At 40.1% G+C, this 19777-nt stretch overlaps 1 protein-coding gene and 1 pseudogene across 1 annotated transcript in view; one reads left to right on the forward strand and one right to left on the reverse strand.

The window, feature by feature from the left end:
• The window catches only part of LOC137630528 (AH receptor-interacting protein-like), a 305169-nt pseudogene that overhangs the window by 91748 nt on the left and 193644 nt on the right, over positions 1–19777 (reverse strand).
• The window catches only part of LOC137630126 (uncharacterized), a 32182-nt gene continuing 31977 nt past the window's right edge, over positions 19573–19777 (forward strand). Inside the window, exon 1 of the mRNA XM_068361589.1 lies at positions 19573–19586. The gene's annotated coding sequence lies outside the window, so the exon portion shown is untranslated. The remainder of the gene's footprint in view (positions 19587–19777) is intronic.

Consider the following 19777-nt stretch of genomic DNA (forward strand, 5'->3'; position numbering starts at 1 on the left):
CCAGCCCGAGTCTGATGCGTCCGAATAGAGATGAAGATTGGGGGTCTGAACCGCTAACGATAGACCCTCCTTGAGAAGGATGTTGGTCTTCCACCACATGAGAGTAGTCTTCATCTCTTTGGTAACAGGAATAGAGACCGCTTCGAGCGTCATATTCTTGTCCCAGTGAGCTGCTAGATGGAATTGAAGGGGGCGGAGGTTGAGTCTCCCTAACTCGGTGAACAGGGCTAACGATGACAGGGTCCCTGTTAGACTCATCCACTGTCTCACCGAGCATCTGTTCCTCTTCAGCATGCTCAGAATGCACTCTAGGGCTTGGCTGATTCTTGGGGCCGACGGAAAAGCCCGAAAAGCTTGACTCCGAATCTCCATTCCCAGGTAAACGATGGTTTGGGAAGGAATAAGCTGGGACTTTTCTAAGTTGACCAAAAGACCCAGTTCCTTGATCAAGTCCAAAGTCCAGTTGAGACTCTCCAGACAGCGACGACTTGTGGGGGCTCTTAACAGCCAGTCGTCTAAATAAAGGGAGGCTCTGATGTCCGCCAAGTGGAGGAATTTCGCAATATTCCTCATCAGTCGCGTAAACACCATAGGCGCCGTGCTTAGGCCAAAACACAGGGCTTGGAATTGGTACACAACCTTTCCAAAAACGAATCTCAGGAAAGGTTGGGAGTCTGGATGAATAGGAACGTGAAAGTAAGCGTCTTTCAGATCCAACGAGACCATCCAGTCCTCCTGCCTGACCGCTGCTAGGACCGACTTCGTCGTCTCCATAGTGAACGTCTGCTTGGTGACATAAGCATTGAGCGCACTGACGTCCAGCACCGGTCTCCAACCTCCTGTCTTCTTGGCCACCAGAAAGAGACGGTTGTAGAAGCCCGGGGATTGATGGTCCCAGACTATCACCACTGCCTCCTTCTGTAACAGGAGCGACACCTCTTGGTGTAACGCTAGCCTCTTGTCCTTTTCCTTGTAGTTGGGAGAGAGGTTGATGGGAGAAGTGGTCAGAGGGGGATTGCGGCAGAATGGTATCCTGTAACCCTCCCTTAGCCACTTGACAGACTGGGCGTCTGCACCTCTTCTTTCCCAAGCTTGCCAGAAGATCTTGAGTCTGGCTCCTACTGCTGTCTGGAGAGGAGGAGAGTCAATGTTTGCCTTTCGAAGGCTTGGGACCTTTCTTGGACCTGCCCCTGAAACCGTCTGGACGGGTACTTCCTCGGCTGGGGGCTCTGCCACGAAAGGGCGGAATAAATCTTGTAGCGGGAGTATCGGCCACTGTGGTGCGGTAAGTTCTAGGAACCGAAGGAGCAACCTTAGCCTTACGTGCTGAAGAGGCCACAAGGTCATGAGTGTCCTTCTGAATAAGAGCCGCAGACAATTCCTTGATAAGGTCCTCAGGAAACAGGAACTTAGAAAGCGGAGCAAAAAGTAACTGAGACCTTTGACAAGAGGTGATACCAGTGGAAAGGAAGGTGCAAAGTTGTTCCCTTTTCTTGAGTACTCCCGAAACAAACATGGAGGCAAGTTCGCCGGAACCATCGCGAATTGCTTTATCCATACAGGACATTATAAGCATGGCCGAGTCCTTGTCAGATGGGGCAGTCTTCTTGCTCAAGGCCCCCAGGCACCAGTCGAGAAAATTAAAAATCTCAAAGGCGCGAAAGACTCCCTTTAAGAAGTGGTCTAAGTCAGAAAAGGTCCAGCAGACCTTAGAGCGCCTCATAGCCGACCTTCGTGGAGAGTCAACCAAACTTGAGAAGTCAGCCTGGGCAGAGGCAGGGATTCCCAAGCCTGGTTCCTCTCCTGTGGCATACCATACGCCCGCCTTAGAAGTCAGCTTAGTAGGTGGAAACATGAATGACGTCTTCCCTAGTTGCTGCTTGGACTGCAACCAATCCCCTAACATTCTCAAAGCTCTCTTAGAAGATCTAGCGAAGACGAGCTTAGTGTAGGCAGACTTAACAGGTTGCATGCCTAGAGAAAACTCTGATGGAGGAGAGCGAGGGGTAGCAGAAACAAAGTGATCCGGGTAAACTTCTCTGAAAAGAGCCAGGACCTTGCGAAAGTCAATGGAGGGTGGTAACGACTTGGGTTCCTCCACGTCAGAAGAGGGATCATCCAGGTGCGCAGCTTCCTCCTCAGAAACCTCATCACCTGAGGGTTGAGAAGCGAGAGGTAAAGTTACAGCGGTATGCTGAACGGCAGAATCCTGACAAGCGGGTGCATATACACTTGCGGATTCATCCTCAAGTCTCTGTTGAAGAGGATGAGGGCTGGTAATGACAAAGTCATGAGGCTGGGAAGAAGGAGGCTCTGCGGGAGTCTGGGGAGCAAGCGTGGTGAGAGGCGACTGTAGTAAAACCTGAGGTTCAGGCTGCAAAGACTGCTCAAGCTGAGGAGAAAGAGGTAGATGCATGCGTTGAGGTGGCTGACTCATTGCATGAGGTTCATGTCTCAAGAGTTGCGCTTGCTTCAAGGGTTGAGGTGGCTGCGCAGTAAGAGGTTCCTGTCTCACGAGTTGAGGTTCTTGAGGTGGGTGCTGCGAGAGTTGAGGTGGCGGCTGCGCAGAAAGAGGCTCCTGTCTCAAGAGTTGAGGTTCTTGAGGTGCTTGCCTCGAGAGTTGAGGTTCTCGCCTCGAGGAAAGTGGAGGTATCAGCTGCGAGAGCTGAGGTGGCTGCCTCAAGGATGGCAGAGGTTGTCGTACCTCAAGAGGTTGCTGCCTCGAGGATGGTCTTACTGCAAGAAACTCTTGCCTCAAAGGTAGAGGAGGTTGTAAGGCATAAGACTCCTGTCCCCATTGTTGAGGAGGTTGCCGCATGGTAAGAGGTTCCTGCCTCAAGGAAGGTGGAGGTTGCTGCACAACGCTGGTATCTGGCAACTCCCAACGCGGTAGCTCACGCATGGAGGTAGCTTGAGGAACCTCAACTTCGTACGTCTGGCAGACTGGACTGCGTAGAGGAGGAGGAGCGCTCGCAGGAGGAGGTGTAACCTTCTCTGCCTGAAACTCACGCATCAATACCGCAAGCTGCGACTGCATAGACTGCAGCAAAGCCATCTTGGGATCAACAGACGTTGAGGTCTGTTGAGGCAGAGCCTTAACAGAAGTTGAGGTCTGTTGAGGCATCGCCTTACCTCTCTTAGGAGGCGTGCAGTCACCTGATGACTGCGGCGAGTCAGAGCTAGCCCAATGACTACATCCGGGCTGTAGAACTCGTGCGGTCTGGACTTTACGCTTAAGAGGTCTTGAGACCTGAGTCCAGCGTTTTCTCCCCGAAAATTCTTCTGCAGACGAGGAAAATAAGGGCTCAATCGTCTGAGAGTGGAAGTGACGATCTCTGTAAGATACGCCCGCAACCACCGAGGATACTGCTGTGCGCCGATCAAGGCCTGCCGAACCCTTTTGCCCTTCGACATTGCTTCTCCCCTGGGCTTGGGAGCTTGCAAGAGGTCCCGGACTGGGAGGACGACTGGCACGCACAGAAGTACCCTCACGCACAACACTGACACTGACACTAGCACTCGGCACAGCACTGGCACTACCACTTCCCACTGCACTTTTCACTTTAAGTTCCTTGACGTCTGCCAAGAGGAACTTGTGGTCACTCACTACCGACTCCACTTTATCACCTAAAGCCTGAATGGCACGTAAAACATCAGACATATCAGGCTGAGCACAAATAGTAGGATCGGGGGTAGCCACTACCGGGGGAGGAAAAGGTTGAGGATCATGGGGTGAGGAATAAAGCGAAGAGCGAGCCGAACTCCTCCTAACTCTCTCTCTCTCTAACTTAGTGGTATACTTGAGGAATCGAACAAAATCAAGTTCCGAAAGTCCGGCGCATTCCTCACATCGATCTTCCAACTGACAGGATTTTCCCCTACAGTCGGAACAAACGGTGTGAGGATCAACCGAGGCCTTCGGAATACGCCTAATACAAGTCCTACATCGTCTTTGGGGAGGAGCTTGAGAAAGGTCGGACATCTTGAATCAAAGAACAGTCAAGGGGGAATTCCAATTAAAGCAAAATATCGTTAACCATTAATCAAATCAATCTAAAAGCTATCTAAGCTAAGAGACAAGTTTCCTGTATAGCGAAAGCTGAAATCTTAGAGCAATACTTCACCAAAAACCGTGAACAAGACTCCAAAATTATAAGCGTATCCATGTAGGTCTTGCCGGAAGCACGACAGAGGAAAAATTGAGGTGGTGTCAACAAGAAGTACTGCAGTACCTGGCCACAGGTGGCGCTGGTGAGTACACCCCCTTCTTGTATAGTGATCGCTGGCGTATCCCTTCCGTAGAATTCTGTCGGGCAACGGAGTTGACAGCTACATGATTATCGGGTAAGATTAATATTGAAAAATCCTGTTTCTGGACTGAAGGTGGTTGGTAAACAAACACTGGGTAGAGACTTAGTCCTAGGATAAGCTAAGGATATGGACGTCTAAGGGGTGGGGGGTTTCCACAGCAGGTACCACTCTCCAGTAGGTGAGGATATAGCTCCCGTTTGTTTCACTTTTGAATTATGGTTTTTCAGTAATAACTTTTGGAATTTCAAGACCTATAAAATTTGATAAATAACAGTTTCTCCCAACTATTTGCATAAGAACGGTTCAAAGTAGCTATAAATACACAAGGAAGACTTATGATTTTCTTCATTAGGAATATTATACTAGGGTAAATATTTACCCATTTTCTAACTACAGTACCAACATAGTCCAACCCAACTACATAGGCTCCTAAAATACCAATAAATGATCTAGGAACACTTCTCTTCAGGGTGAATGTAGTTCGTTGGGACAAGTGTAAACTTTCTTATTACTTGTCAAATAGATTTTTATTTATTGGGAAGTTGTTTATCTTGGTCTGAACTATTGTATGATGCTAGTTTTACAATTTAAAAAATTTGAATCAGTATAGGGCCCCTGTGGCCGCGGGGGTATAAAAACAATTAGAATAGCGCCAACGTTATCCCTGCGTGTCGTAAGAGGCGACTAAAAGGGACGGGACGAGGGTCTGGGAACCCCCTCTCCTGTATCTACATCCTGTGAGACATCGACAAAGAGATGGAGCTGGGGGGAGAGTGACTGCTCCCCGCACTCTAGTTTTGGGGTGTTTGAATGTGCGTGGATGTAGTACGATAGAGAGTACAAGATGTGAAATATGTTATTTTCATTAGTAAAATAAATTTTTGAATATACTTACCCGATAATCATGTAGCTGGCAACGGAGTTGACAGCTACATGATTATCGGGTAAGTTTAATATTGAAAATGGAAGTATGCTTACGAATAGAAGGATGGATGTATTGGCCTTGTGTGAGACGAAGATAAAAGGAAAGGGTGAAGTGATGTTTGGTGAAATGTCTGGTAGAGTGTCTGGGATTGAAAGGGGAAGAGCGAGAGAGGGTGTGGCTTTATTGCTGAGTGAATGGATGACAGGTAAAGTAGTGGAATGGAAGGAGATATCATCTAGGTTAATGTGGGTAAGGGTTAGGTTGGGTAGGGAATGTTGGGCGTTTGTCATTGCGTGTGGGCCAGGTAGTGAGAAAAGTGAAGAAGAGCGGAATGAGTTCTGGAATGAATTAACTAGGTGTGTAGAAGGACTGGGTAGAAGGAATTATGTAGTTGTCATGGGTGACTTAAATGCTAGAGTGGGCGCTGGAGAGGTAGAAGGTGTCATTAGGAACTATGGCGTACCAGGTGAAAATGAGAGTGGTGAGAGACTGGTAGATATGTGTGTTGAGCAAGAGATGGTTTTAAGTAATAGCTTTTTCAAAAAGAGAGATAAAAATAAGTATACGTGGGTAAGAGTGGCAAATGGAAGAGTAGTAGAAAAGGCATTAATGGATTATGTGTTGATAACTAAAAGAATGTTTGGAAGATTGAAAGACGTGCACGTGTTTAGGGGTATGGCTAACGGTATGTCTGATCATTTTTTGGTGGAAGGAAAATTAGTTGTAGCAAAAAAGTTGGGGAATAGAGTAGGTGGATGTAAAAGGGAGCTAGTGAGGGTTGAAGAGCTAATAAAACTGGGGGTAAAAAGTAAATATCAGGAAAGGTTGAAAATGACATATGACGAAGTGAAAGTAAGAGAAACTAGCAATTTAGATGAGGAGTGGAAGTTAGTAAAAGAAAATTTTGTTGGGATTGCAAGTGATGTGTGTGGCTAGAAGGTTGTTGGAGGCAGCATGAGGAAGGGCAGTGAATGGTGGAATGAAGGAATGAAGGTAAAAGTGGAAGAGAAAAAGAGGGCTTTTGAAGAATGGCTGCAGAGTAATAGTATAGAGAAGTATGAAAAATATAAAGAGAAAAATGTGGAAGTAAAGCGCAAGGTACATGAGGCAAAGAGGGCAGCTGACCTGAGGTGGGGTCAGGGATTGGGTCATTCATATGAAGAGAATAAGAAGAAGTTTTGGAAAGAAGTGAAGAGAGTTAGGAAGGCTGGCTCAAGAATTGAAGAGACAGTGAAAGATGGAAATGGAAGGTTGTTAAACAGGAGAGGAGGCAAGGAAAAGATGGGCGGAATATTTTGAAAGTTTACTGAATGTTGAGGATAATTGGGAGGCAGCAATAATTGCTGTTGCAGGTGTTGAGGTGCCAGTGATGGGAGATGAGAATGAGAGAGAGATTACAATGGATGAAGTGAGGAGAGTACTAGATGAAACGAGAGTAGGAAAAGCGTCTGGTATGGATGGTGTAAGAGCTGAGATGTTGAAGGAAGGGGGTGTGACTGTACTTGAATGGTTGGTGAGATTGTTTAATATGTGTTTTGTGTTGTCAATGGTACCAGTAGATTGGGTTTGTGCATGTATTGTACCACTATCATAAGGGTAAGGGAGATGTGCATGAGTGTTGTAATTCAAGAGGTATTAGTTTGTTGAGTGTAGTTGGAAAAGTGTATGGTAGAGTAATGATTAATAGGATCAAGGATAAAACAGAGAATGCAATCTTAGAAGTACAGGGTGGTTTTAGAAGAGGTAGGGGTTGTATGAATCAGATTTTTACAGTAAGGCAGATATGCGAGAAATATTTAGCAAAAGGTAAGGAGGTGTATGTTGTGTTTATGGATCTGGAGAAAGCGTATGATAAGAGTTGATAGGGAAGCAATGTGGAATGTGATGAGGTTATATGGAGTTGGTGGAAGGTTATTGCAAGCAGTGAAAAGTTTCTACAAAGGTAATAAAGCATGTGTTAGGATAGGAAATGAAGTGAGTGATTGGTTTCCAGTGAGAGTGGAGCTGAGACAGGGATGTGTGATGTCGCCATGGTTGTTTAACTTGTATGTTGATGGAGTGGTGAGAGAGGTGAATGCTCGAGTGCTTGGACGAGGATTAAAACTGGTAGACGAGAATGACCATGAATGGGAGGTAAATCAGTTGTTGTTTGCGGATGATACTATACTGGTTGCAGACACAGAAAAGAAGCTTGGCCGATTAGTGTCAGAATTTGGAAGAGTGTGTGAGAGAAGGAAGTTGAGAGTTAATGTGGGTAAGAATAAGGTTATGAGATGTATGAGAAGGGAAGGTGGTGCAAGGTTGAATGTCATGTTGAATGGAGAGTTACTTGAGGAGGTGGATCAGTTTAAGTACTTGGGGTCTGTTGTTGCAGCAAATGGTGGAGTGGAAGCAGATGTATGTCAGAGAGTCAATGAAGGTTGCAAAGTGTTGGGGGCAGTTAAGGGAGTAGTAAAAAATAGAGGGTTGGGCATGAATGTAAAGAGAGTTCTATATGAGAAAGTGATTGTACCAACTGTGATGTATGGATCGGAGTTGTGGGGAATGAAAGTGATGGAGAGACAGAAATTGAATGTGTTTGAGATGAAGTGTCTAAGGAGTATGGCTGGTGTATCTCGAGTAGATAGGGTTAGGAACAAAGTGGTGAGAGTGAGAACGGGTGTAAGAAATGAGTTAGCAGCTAGAGTGGATACGAATGTGTTGAGGTGGTTTGGCCATGTTGAGAGAATGGAAAATGGCTGTCTGCTAAAAAAGGTGATGAATGCAAGAGTTGATGGGAGAAATATAAGAGGAAGGCCAAGGTTTGGATGGATGGATGGAGTGAAGGAAGCTCTGGGTGATAAGAGGATAGATGTGAGAGAGGCAAGAGAGCGTGCTAGAAATAGGAATGAATGGCGAGCGATTGTGAAGCAGTTCCGGTAGGCCCTGCTGCCTCCTCCGATGCCTTATATGACCACTGAGGTAGCAACAGTAGGGGATTCAGCATTATAAAGCTTGATCTGTGGTGGAAAATGTGGGAGGGTGGGCTGTGGCACCCTAGCAGTACCAGCTGAACTCGGTTGAGTCCCTTGTTAGGCTGGGAGGAACGTAGAGAGTAGAGGTCCCCCCCCTTTTTTTTTTTTCATTTGTTGATGTCGGCTACCCCCCAAATTTGGGGGAAGTACCTTGGTATATGTATGTATGTATGTATGTACATCTTGCTAGAAGTGAAGCTGGTTGGGAAGCAAAACCAGACCTAACACATAGCCTTAGGGTAAGCATAGGATATGGCAGTCTAAGGGGGGTTGCAGGGGGCTGTATTCCAGGGTAGGTAAGTAGGTAAGAATCTAGCTCCTAAGTTAGGTTAGGTGGCGAACTTTAGGTTAGTCGGTGTTCTTGAGTTTGTTTCCCTTTTAAAGTGTGGTTTTCCTGTCCTAACTTTGAAAATCTTAATTTGGTCTGTCCCAACGAGCAACGAAGGCTTCCTTCAGTAAATATTTACTGATCACAACTGGGTAGTGTAGCTAATGCAAATTCTATCACCACTGGGGTCTCAATTAACTTTATGAATATATAGTTATGGAATGTAATACATGTATTTAGAACATAACAGCCTGATGTAACGCTTCGATATGTTTAAGAGTCCAAGCATTACTCTTACAATTAAGGCAATGACCTGCTACTCTACCATACTAAATGCAGTTTATTTAACAAGTTTGATAAGGGCCACCTGTATGTATGATGACGACCAAATAAGAATATGGCAGTGTAAGGGGGTCACCGTTAAGTTAATAGGTGAGGACATGGATTATAGGTTAGGTTAGGAGGGGGAGTTTAGGTTAGTTGGTTTCCGATTGTTATGCACGCAGGAGGAATTGGCCTCTGATAGACAATGGAGGGTGTATGTGTCATAGCGGCCACTTGTATGTATTATGGTATTATTTTACTGTATTACAGGGGAATGTAACCTAGGAAAAAAACTACTTTTTCTTATAGAAAAAATTATGCTCTCTTCGAAAATGACACTCGATCCCATCGCAAATGTATAGTTTCAGAACTATATTATTGTGGCTAACATAGAATACAGCAGCGTAAGGGAGTCACAGGGGAGCATTAGCCATCAGCCCCTGTTAGGTAAGTAGGTAAGGACACGGCTTGTAGATTAGGTTGGGGGAAAAGTTTAGTTTAGTTGATGTCCATTTTTAATACACGCGGGAGGAACTGGCCGCTGATATACGAAGGCCCCGACAATGGCTCCAAGAAGTTGAATAAGCTAGTCCATGACTTGAAACTCTACACAAGATTAACTTGGGTAAACAGCATCATTCAGTGAACTCTAACCTTCGTTCCATTGGCATAGTCTACTGTTCCTTTCCCAGGATACAAAAGATCAGTTTTTCATCCATTCGTTCTGAAAGACTTCAGGAAACGATTATTGGCCTATTTCAATAAGCACTGGCAAAAATATATCTCAATTTACATGAAAAACTTAGTTAAAGGCCGGAATCAACTTAACCAAAGTATATTCCTAATTTCTTTTAACATTAACCTTTGAGTTTGAAATCGTCAGTGTTATTTGATAATCTTGTTCGGAACTGTGAAGAGAAACTTCGGTTTTACCCCCTCGATAATCTTTCACTTTTTTTAGGCGACAAAAATAAATTACTTAATAAGTAGCCCCCGGTATAAGAGATATAAAAGAACAATTTCGGATAAATTTTGGTTCTAAGATATAAGCTATAAGCTAACAGCTAGTTCTATTTAGCATACAGTATTTAACTTAATATTTCTAGAATGAACGCGAAGTTTCGAACACGTATCCAGAATGTAAACAGTGTATATTCTTCTTCTTAACATGCAAAGTATCACACATCACATATGCCGTTAGATGTTAACCTTAAAAAAAAAAACACATTGTCTAGTGCATAACAATGGATTGGCAAGATAGCTTTTCCAATAGTAATTCTACATTCAACTAAATCAACCCTTTTCAGAATTGGTAATTCACTACAAAATTACCCAAATTCGGTTAATTCACGTTATTTACTATAGGAAAACAATTATATATCGTTTCCCCCAGTAGGTTTTCCTTCCCCACCCAAAACCCCGAGTTCCCACTGGGGGTCCCCCATTATCGTAGGATATAGATGTATATATATTTCTGAAACTATTCATTTGCGACGGAAACGATTGTCCTTTTTTAAGAGACCGTAATTTTTTTCTATAAGAAACAGTAGTTTTTTTTTTTTCCTAGGTCACATTGCCCTGTAATTCAGAATTTGCTCTTCTACGAGCTGTTTATGTGAATGACAGCAAGTTTTTTACAAATACATCAAGTGGAAAAGGAAAAGAGGAAAAATAATCTGGTAATACTGCATATAATGTCGAGGAATGCAGGGGAAGGAAGCACAGGGGAAAAACAAAGACAGGATAAGGATAGTTGTGAGCGACTGTTCAAAGATAATATGGGGGTAACTGGAGTTGAAGTAATGGAAACAATCAGTTTAGGTAGGTTGGAAATAGGTAATAGACCAACTGATAGCCAAGATGTTAGAAACCAAAGAAAAAAACCAAGGCCAAAACTAGTAAGAATGAATAGTGAGAGAGAGAAGTGGACAATTATAGGAAAGGCTAAGAACCTTAGAAATTGTCCAGAAACAAGAGAAAGTAGAAAACTTTCTAGCGCCAGCTTTAACGATAAGAGAGAGAGAGAGAGAGAGAGAGAGAGGAGAGAGAGAGAGGAGAGAGAGAGAGAGAGAGAGAGAGAGAGAGAGAGAGAGAGGAGAGAGAGAGAGAGAGGCGCGTTTAAGGGAAAAATTACAGACAATGGTGAACATGGATGGTTCATAAAGAAAGGAAAATTGCACAGAAGGGAAAATTTTCGCCAGAACGAGGAAGACACACACGAATTTTAAGGGAAAGAAGAAGAATATAAACACAAAATAAAAGAAAACTTTAAGATTTATTTCTTGAACATACAATGCTTAACAAATCAAAAATCTGAAGGAAATTGAGAAGGAATTAAATAGTAGAAATAAACTTTTTTGCTTGACAGAAACACACCTAAAGTTAAATAGATTAAATTTAAGTAAGAGTGTTAAAAAGTAGAAAATAGGAATATGAATGATAAAAAAAGGAGGAGGTTTGATGATACTTTATAGAAATAGTGACAGTCTAGAATTGGAAAAGATAGAAACGAAAAGTAAACACCTGATGTATGTTAAGTGTAATGAATATAATCATACATTTAAATTATTATTGGTTTATTTTTCAGAAGGAAATACTGAAGAAGACAAAATTAGGGATAAGATAATAAAATAGGAAATTAGGAATGCGAAAGAATTATTAGAAATCTAAATGAAGAAGAGGCATTGATGATATTAGGGGATTTTAACGGGCATGTAGGATTTATAGGTTACCAGAATTTAGACAGGAACGGGGAAATGATTCTCGATTGGATGAATGACCATGGGTTAGTCCTATTGAATGGAGATTTAAGATGCCATGGGAAAGATTGCAACAAAAAAGTGTAATAGACTACGTACTAGTAAACGAACAAATGTATAAAAACTTTAGGGAAATGAATATATACGATGAAAAATTGAACTTTGACATCTCGGATCATAATCTGATCACTTTAGAACTGTAATTCATGAGTGACCAGGATAAAAATTTTAGTAAGACAGATGAGAGGAAGTAAAATACTTTAGGACAGATGAAAATAGTTTAAGGAGAATATACAACAAGAGTAGAGGAAATTGTAAGAGATAGACAAATAGACAAAATAGAAGGAGTGGACCTGATAATAAAAGAGGCTGCAGAAGAAAAATTGGCAAGAGTATATAAAAGGAAAGTTCTTAATGAAGAAAAGGTACATGAGCAACCCTGGATGAACAATGAAATAAGAAAAGGCATAAAGGAAAGAAAGGGTTTAAACGGAAAGAAAAGAAATGAATCCAATATCGAAGTAAAAAGGGTACTAAAAGAGAGATATGATCAAAAGAAGAGGGAAGTGCAAGAAATGATAAAGAAGGAAATTACTATATTTGAAGAAAAGATAACAGAAGAAATAAAAATGAATAAAAATAAAAAAAAAACTCTGGGAAAATATTGATAGAATAAGGAACAGACAGAAAGCCCATGGCAAACTTTATGGGGAACAAGGAAATAAGCTAAATAAGGAAAAAACAAAAGAGGAATTAGTCAAATACTGGAAAACTGTATATTGTAAGCATGAAAATAAAATAGATTCCGTTTAGAATGAAGAAAAACGGATAGAATATGAAAATTAAATAGCGCACCAGGAAGACATCACAAGAATAGATGGATATAATATCCCGGACATACTTGGGGAACACTATGGCCTTGTAATGGTAACAAAAGGGAAAATAAAACCAATGAAAACTCCAAAAATCACAGAAAACTAAAGGCCAAAAAAAAAAAAAAAAAAAAAAAAAAAAAAAAAAAAAAAAAGAGCGCCAGGACCAAGATGGCCTAAAACACGAGCTCTATAAGACACTAGGAAAAAAGCAAAATATGTCTTGAAAACTTACAGAAATGTTATCAAAATGACTTGGACGAAAAAGAAAAACCAATTATGTAGAAGAAGTCAAGAACAAAGATGGTTGAAAAGAAAAGAAGGCCGATGGCATAAGACCTAAGACCCATAGTTCTATTGAATATTTCTTACAAAATATTTATGATGATGGTGAAAGAGGAAATAGAAAATCACACAAGAGTGAATGAAGAAGACAATGAATGTCAAGCAGGATTTACAGGTGGAGACAGGAAAGAGGACAATATCTTTATATTACAGTATTGTGTGGAAGAGAGCTATAGTAACAAGAACCCCCTAATAGTAACCGCGATAGACTTTAGTAAAGCATTTGACTATGTAAAAAAGGAGGTCCTAATAGAAGTTTTAAAAGAATATAAAATTAACACCAAAATCATAAGAGCAATTGCAAATATTTATCAAGGAGATACTACGGGCATTGACTTAGGAGAAGGTATAGAATAAAAAATGAAGGTTACGAGTGGACTTAAACAGGGTTGCACATGATCAACTTCACTTTTTAAACTAATTACGTATATTGTCATGAAGAAAATAGAAGAGGAAGGAAACGGTTTTAGAAATCAATTAATAAAGGTAGAATCGTTATTTTTTGCAGATGATGCATTAATAATTGCACAGGATATACATAATGCAAAGCTTAACATCCAGATATTAGTAGAAAACGTAAAAAATGTGGGTTAGAAATTAATAAAGAAAAGAGTAATATTATGATTTACAATATGAAAGAAAAAGCCAGATAACAGAGGGAATCAAAGTAGTAGAAAGTCTAACATACTTACGGAATAAAGCTAGATAATAATAGGAATATATCTAAACTCAGAAAAGGTTAATGATAGAAAGGTCACAAAAATTAGTTAATCTAACATATTCAGTTATAGAAAATAGTTGCAATAAATTAATGATAGGAAAAACGTTCTGGAAAAATATTGCTTTACTATTTACTTTGTATGGAACAAGTATTATAAATCTAACAGAAACTGAAGTAGAGAAACTACAAAGAATAGAGAATGGGGTATGCCGGAAGATTTTAGGTGCCACGAAAAGCACAGCTAATACTACTCTAAGAGAGGAGATAGGTGCATCTTCTATGAAAGCAAGGGTGATGGATGGGAAGCTGCAGTACTTAAATCGTACCCTGAATGGAAAGAAGAAAATACTGAAAATAATTATCCAGGATATTCAAGAAAAAGAAGGAAGATGGTGGAAACAACCTGCAAAGTATTTGGAAGAATTAAGTTTAGGCATAAGACAGATAAGAAAAATGAACAAGGCAAAAATAAAATCGGAAACCAGAAAGTGGGATACTGAAAAATTGAAAGAAGAAATAGAGAGTAAAGTGAGCTTAGAAATATATAGAACGTGGAAGAAAGAAATTAAAGAAGAGTTACTTTATGACAATATATTTTCTTAAGTGATATTTTTTTAGAGCAAGAAGTAATACGTTAAAACTAAATGTTGTAAATAGACACAATGAGGGGAATGTATACGGTAATTTTTGTGAAAATGAGGAGGGAGATTTGATACATTTTTTGTTGTTTTTCCAGGAATATAGAAAAGAAAGGAATGAAGTAATTGAGCTACAACAACCATACGACGAAGACTTATAGAAGATAGTAGGATTATTTTTATTTAATGAAACAAATTTAGAAAAGAAAAAAGAATGATTAAACCTGATGTGGAAGAAAAGACAAAACAGTACAAGAAGATAAACTTTGGAGGCGCCATTGTAAAGGCTATGCCTCGCCCTGGAACCTGAACCTGAAGCTGAACCTGGTTCCTGGTTCCTTATTGTTCACTCCGCAAAATAAGTTTGCGGGCACTCTATCACTTTATAGAAAGGTGCAAAGCGTCTAAGCTTATTCTTATTATTGTTATCAAGTTTATATTACCTGTGCCTTGAATAAATTGATACCCTAATGAGATTCTCAATCTCTACTTTTATTCCATTCTACCTTGAAATTAGAGAAGATAACACCTTGCTATCATCAGTTTTGGCAACCTATTGTGGTCAGTTTGGACTTCTTAAATTCTTCTTTTATATGCATTGCCCTGCCTATAAATGCAGCCAGATCCCTGCTAGGATTTTTCAGCGTACCTAAACTTATGTCTACATTCATTAGTTGTCCTAATTTTGGGCATAAAAATAAATGTTCGGTAGTATCTTCTTCATCTTTGCACAGGTCACACAAATTATCTTCATATTTTCCCCTGAAATTCGCTTTTGGATTGAGCATATTTAATCTTGTTTTCATCTCAAATGCCTTATCCAGATTCATTTCTCTAATATAAGGCTGTGTGCCATTTCCTTTAATAAATCTTAATTTTTTCATTACTTTCTTTTTTTTTCTTCAATAGTTTCTTCTATTTTTTCCATAATTGATGAACATTCTTAAAAGAACTTGTAACTATTTCGAAAACCTTTGCTAGATCAGAAAAATCTTACGGCATGAAAGAACCTTACAATTTTGCTTGTGTGAATGAATTAGAAATTTTATAGTGAGGATATTCGATCCTAAAAATATAACAAAAGATTTGGTAGCTTCAGAAAAAAAATAGAACTTCTGATTTTTAAGAAGTAAATAAAAGACATGGTGATTTAATCATACAATCCTATAGCTGACCTACAGTAAATCGAACTGTTTTGCTTGTGGCTTCTCTATAAAGAGAGAGAAAAAAAATCCTACATGATTTTGGAAGATGATGAAAAACTTATCAAATAAATATCAACCAGTTATAAAATCCATATATTACCTACGTATACCAAAGTAAAATCAAATGTTTAATGAAGGTTAAAAATCTGGTTCCTTGATTACTGAAGCAAAACAGTTTATACGTGTGAAAACAATTCAATTGCCACAGGGAAGGCATTTCAATAAACCAAGCAACATATACCTGTAGGCAACCATTCGTTCATTATTGAGTTGAAAGGAAATTAAGCTGTACTACATTAAAAGTTAATCTGCGTTAACACATCACTACTCTATTCAATATTCTTCAAAAAATGTGTTATTCTCTAATACAGAAAACATATATATCAGATGAAGTGAAAATTCTAAATGTTTTGCCTTTATTAGGTATACTAAATGGGAAAAATACATAATAATATTGAAAAAAAAAACAAAAAAAAAAAAAAACAATCACACCATAATTCTCATAATATAAAAATCACACGCAGGGCAATACTCGATGGCCTTGAGGAAATTCTACAAAAAATGAGTTTAACAAAGAATTTGTGAAATTGTCTAAAATGAAAGATATCGTTCAGGAGATGATCAGGAACGAAAACGTTAAGCGTCATAAAATATTTACATATCAACGAAGAGGGATCCATTCTCCAGTCTTAAATGAGGAACAATATTGATGATGAAATTGCAAAAATTATAAGTACGAAAAATCTAAAATCAATTTCCTTTTCCTTCCAAAGAATCTCTGTAATATTTTTTTTTCTTTTTTTTTTTTTGCAGATATTTTATTCATCACTGACATTCTTTCTTCATAGTTGAATATTAAGAATATCTTCTTTTTTTCCACGATAATGCCCCAAGATTTAATCTTGTATTAATGCATCTTTTTTTCTCTCTCTCTCTCTCTTTTTTCGCGAAACAGCCACTCCTCAAATTATTGAACACCGTTTTCAAGTATTGGCGGGACTCGCCAATTGTAATAATGACAAATCTTGACGTTTCTAAGTTCGGTTCTATACAAACTCGTAGACAATATTTAGAGAGAAAAAAAAAAACATACGTGACTCAGTATTCGAATTGCTCGTAACCCGCAGTAGATTCGAAACAAACAAACAGAGATTGGAATACAACATGTAATGTTTTCCATTATATTCTTGTCAAAGTTTCAACATCAAACTCGGATTGTACACCTGAATAATTAAAGAATAAGCATAAGTTGATGTATCCCTATAAGATGTTTTCCCACCCATTCAGATCCCACTCAGATATTGCAATTTCAATATATCAGTGTTAATTTGATTCAACAAATGTCCCTCTCTATTTGTGAAATTAAGACACTAAACCTTTTGTTTTCGGTTGAGTCTTTACAAAAAGTTATATTTGAGAGAGAGAGAGAGAGAGAGAGAGAGAGAGAGAGAGAGAGAAAGAGAAAGAGAGAGAGAGAGAGAGAGAGAGAGAGAGAGAGAGAGAGAGACTTTTAATACAACCACACCCTAAACGCAAAAAAAAAAAATAGTCACTACGATTTGTGAGGATCTTGCTTGGCGACATCACCATGATCACTAATATGCCAGATCGTGACCAAATGGCTGTGGACTTCCTGTAAAGATACTAAAGAGGACCCCAAGGGCGAAAGGTCTTCAACTCGCGAAAATAACCGGCTTATACAGGATTAGCTAAAGGGATGGTCGAGGTCAAGTTGGTCCCATGCTTTGGGATTTTCGCTGTGTCAAATCTTTATCACATGATACATATTATTTGAAAATACATATTATTATTTCACTTGATTTAGGAAAAGGTGTAAAGATATTGCTACTGTATCTTATTTATAAAATGTACTGTTTTTTTGGCCTATTACTTTTCGATTTTGCATCTTGTTCCGGAGATAAGTATTTTTCAAATACTAGAACAAGCGTTAATATCATAAACGTATATAAATATTTCAAATAAAGTTGATTATGATAATTAAAGCACAAGGCAGATATCACAGAATATACGGTACTCGTTTTGCCTTAACAGATATCGACGAAACCCTGTTTCATCTGGTTAAAATCTCCTGTAAAAGCATGACGAGCTTGCGCTAAAGATAACGGTGAACATTGCACTGGTGACGTCGGTAAAGGAAAGTGACCTTTTAAGCATATGTTCGTAAGGGACAAATTGTCCTATGCAGAACAAGTAATATCTGCGGGTCACTATTACGGTACTGTCTTAAATGGAAACCCAATGCCTATCATACGCGTGACCAGACTGATTTTATTCTCACTTGACCTCTGCAGGACAATAATGACAATAATGATGACAATGAATACCATAATAATTTTTATTTATTATTGAATACATTCCTCTAAAATCGCACACAACGGTGCATATGTGATAAAGAAGTATTTGACACTTGTTTTTTCACACATTTAATGCCAATCATATCATACTAACTTTCGGTATCATACATAATAAACATTCTTATAAAAACCTTTCCAACCCAATCGTAGAAAAAAAAAAAAACTATAAAAGAAGGCTGGGTAACAGGTCACTCTGCCCATTTACGCCGGTCTCAAAGGTTATATAAAGAGATGATCAACTCAATATTGACTGTGCTGTTCGCTGCATAAGCAAGGATGACGTTCCTGTTAAACGCCTAATTGCCACCTTTATAGGTCCAGTTCCTTCCAAACTGGACTTAGGAGTCTGGGGTACTTTCCCCATCGAGGATTATACACCTGAGCCCCTTCGATGCTACAGATGCCAACGCTTTGGACATCATAAAGAAGAATGCAGAGGCCCCATTATTTGCGGTATCTGCAGCCAGCGACATAGCACAGAAGTGTGCATAAAGGCCCATAAAGAAGGACGACAAACCACATCCAAGTGCCCCAATTGTTCCAAGCCACACCATGCTTGGAATAAGCGCTGCCCAGAGCGTCTCAAGAGGATAGCAGCTATGAAGAATACATCCTCTTCAAACCAAAACAAACCAGCTCCATCCCAGCCACCTAAGAACAGAGAACTCCTCGCCAGAGAAGACCAACTCAGCCAACTCCTGCTTCTACTTCTACATCTACAATAGCTCCTGCATCTACACCTACAACTGCTCCTAAAAAGGACCAGCAACGACCTGCAAACTGTTCCTAAGAAGGATCAACACCGACCTGCAACTGCTCCCCAAAGGGACCAACAACGACCTACAACTGTTCCTGAGAAGGATCAGCACCGACCTGCAACTGCTCCCCAAAGGGACCAGCAACGACCTTCATCCTCTTTCCCTTCCCAAACCTTGACTCAAGCAATTGAGTCTCTCACCTTGCAAGACCTCATACCTATCGCCTTACAGATCCTTACCAAAGTCCTCTCCCTCTCATCATTCTCCACCTTCCAGCAATTCCTGCAACAATTCCAGTTTCCAGCCAATGAGCAGAGATAATCCTTCCCTGCTTGTAATCCTCTCCTTTCAAATTCCCTAATCCTAAAAGGAGAATAGCTATTACAAGGCTGTCTTCCTCATAAGGAAACAGCTCTTGTTTTTCCTGTCTCCCACCCTCTTTCCCTGTTATCCCTCCTCTTACCCTATCCTTAGGGGGCCGTTCTCGTGCCAGCTGACCGAGCGCAGCACAGTTTTGGCCCCCTCCCCCTTTTCCATCACAAGAGCAGGAATAAACTTCTTTGTTTAAACCTACTCCTTTACTCTCCTACTAAAATTTCCTTCACTCCTCTCCCAGTCTCTTTTACTTACTGGGACTTACTACTATCAATACTTTATCCTCTTACTAAAAACTTTCTTTCGTGGACCTAAAAGGGAGACCCCCTTTTCGGGTTACTATCTACCCCTTGTCACGTCTTGTACCATTCCATTCCATTCCATCACTCATTTATCATCCTTACATATCATTCCTTTACCTATCCCTAACCTAACATTCCTTTTCCTATTTTTACCTAACATTCCTTTTACTAATACAAATTTTACTCCTTGGAGTATACCTTTTACAAACCCAATCCTCTTACGGGCTGCCCAGCGGCAAGAGCCCGTGTCATGCTATATGCATGGCAATCTACACACACACACACACACACACACTCTGAAGTTTTAGTCTGCAGTGATCCTTGGTGCAATCAGGTAGGTTGCTCAGTTCTTCGGTTCTCAAAAAACTCGGTTTGTCTTTTGGATTAATGAGCCGAAATTACTTTCTTAGAGGAAAGCTAATTATCATAATCGTCAGCAAGTTTGAGAGAGAGAGAGAGAGAGAGAGAGAGAGAGAGAGAGAGAGAGAGAGTAATAAAATTTCAAATGATGTCGAAGCATGCCGA

The sequence above is a fragment of the Palaemon carinicauda genome, chromosome 38 (genome assembly GCF_036898095.1).
Source record: "Palaemon carinicauda isolate YSFRI2023 chromosome 38, ASM3689809v2, whole genome shotgun sequence".
Lineage (NCBI taxonomy): Eukaryota > Metazoa > Arthropoda > Malacostraca > Decapoda > Palaemonidae > Palaemon > Palaemon carinicauda.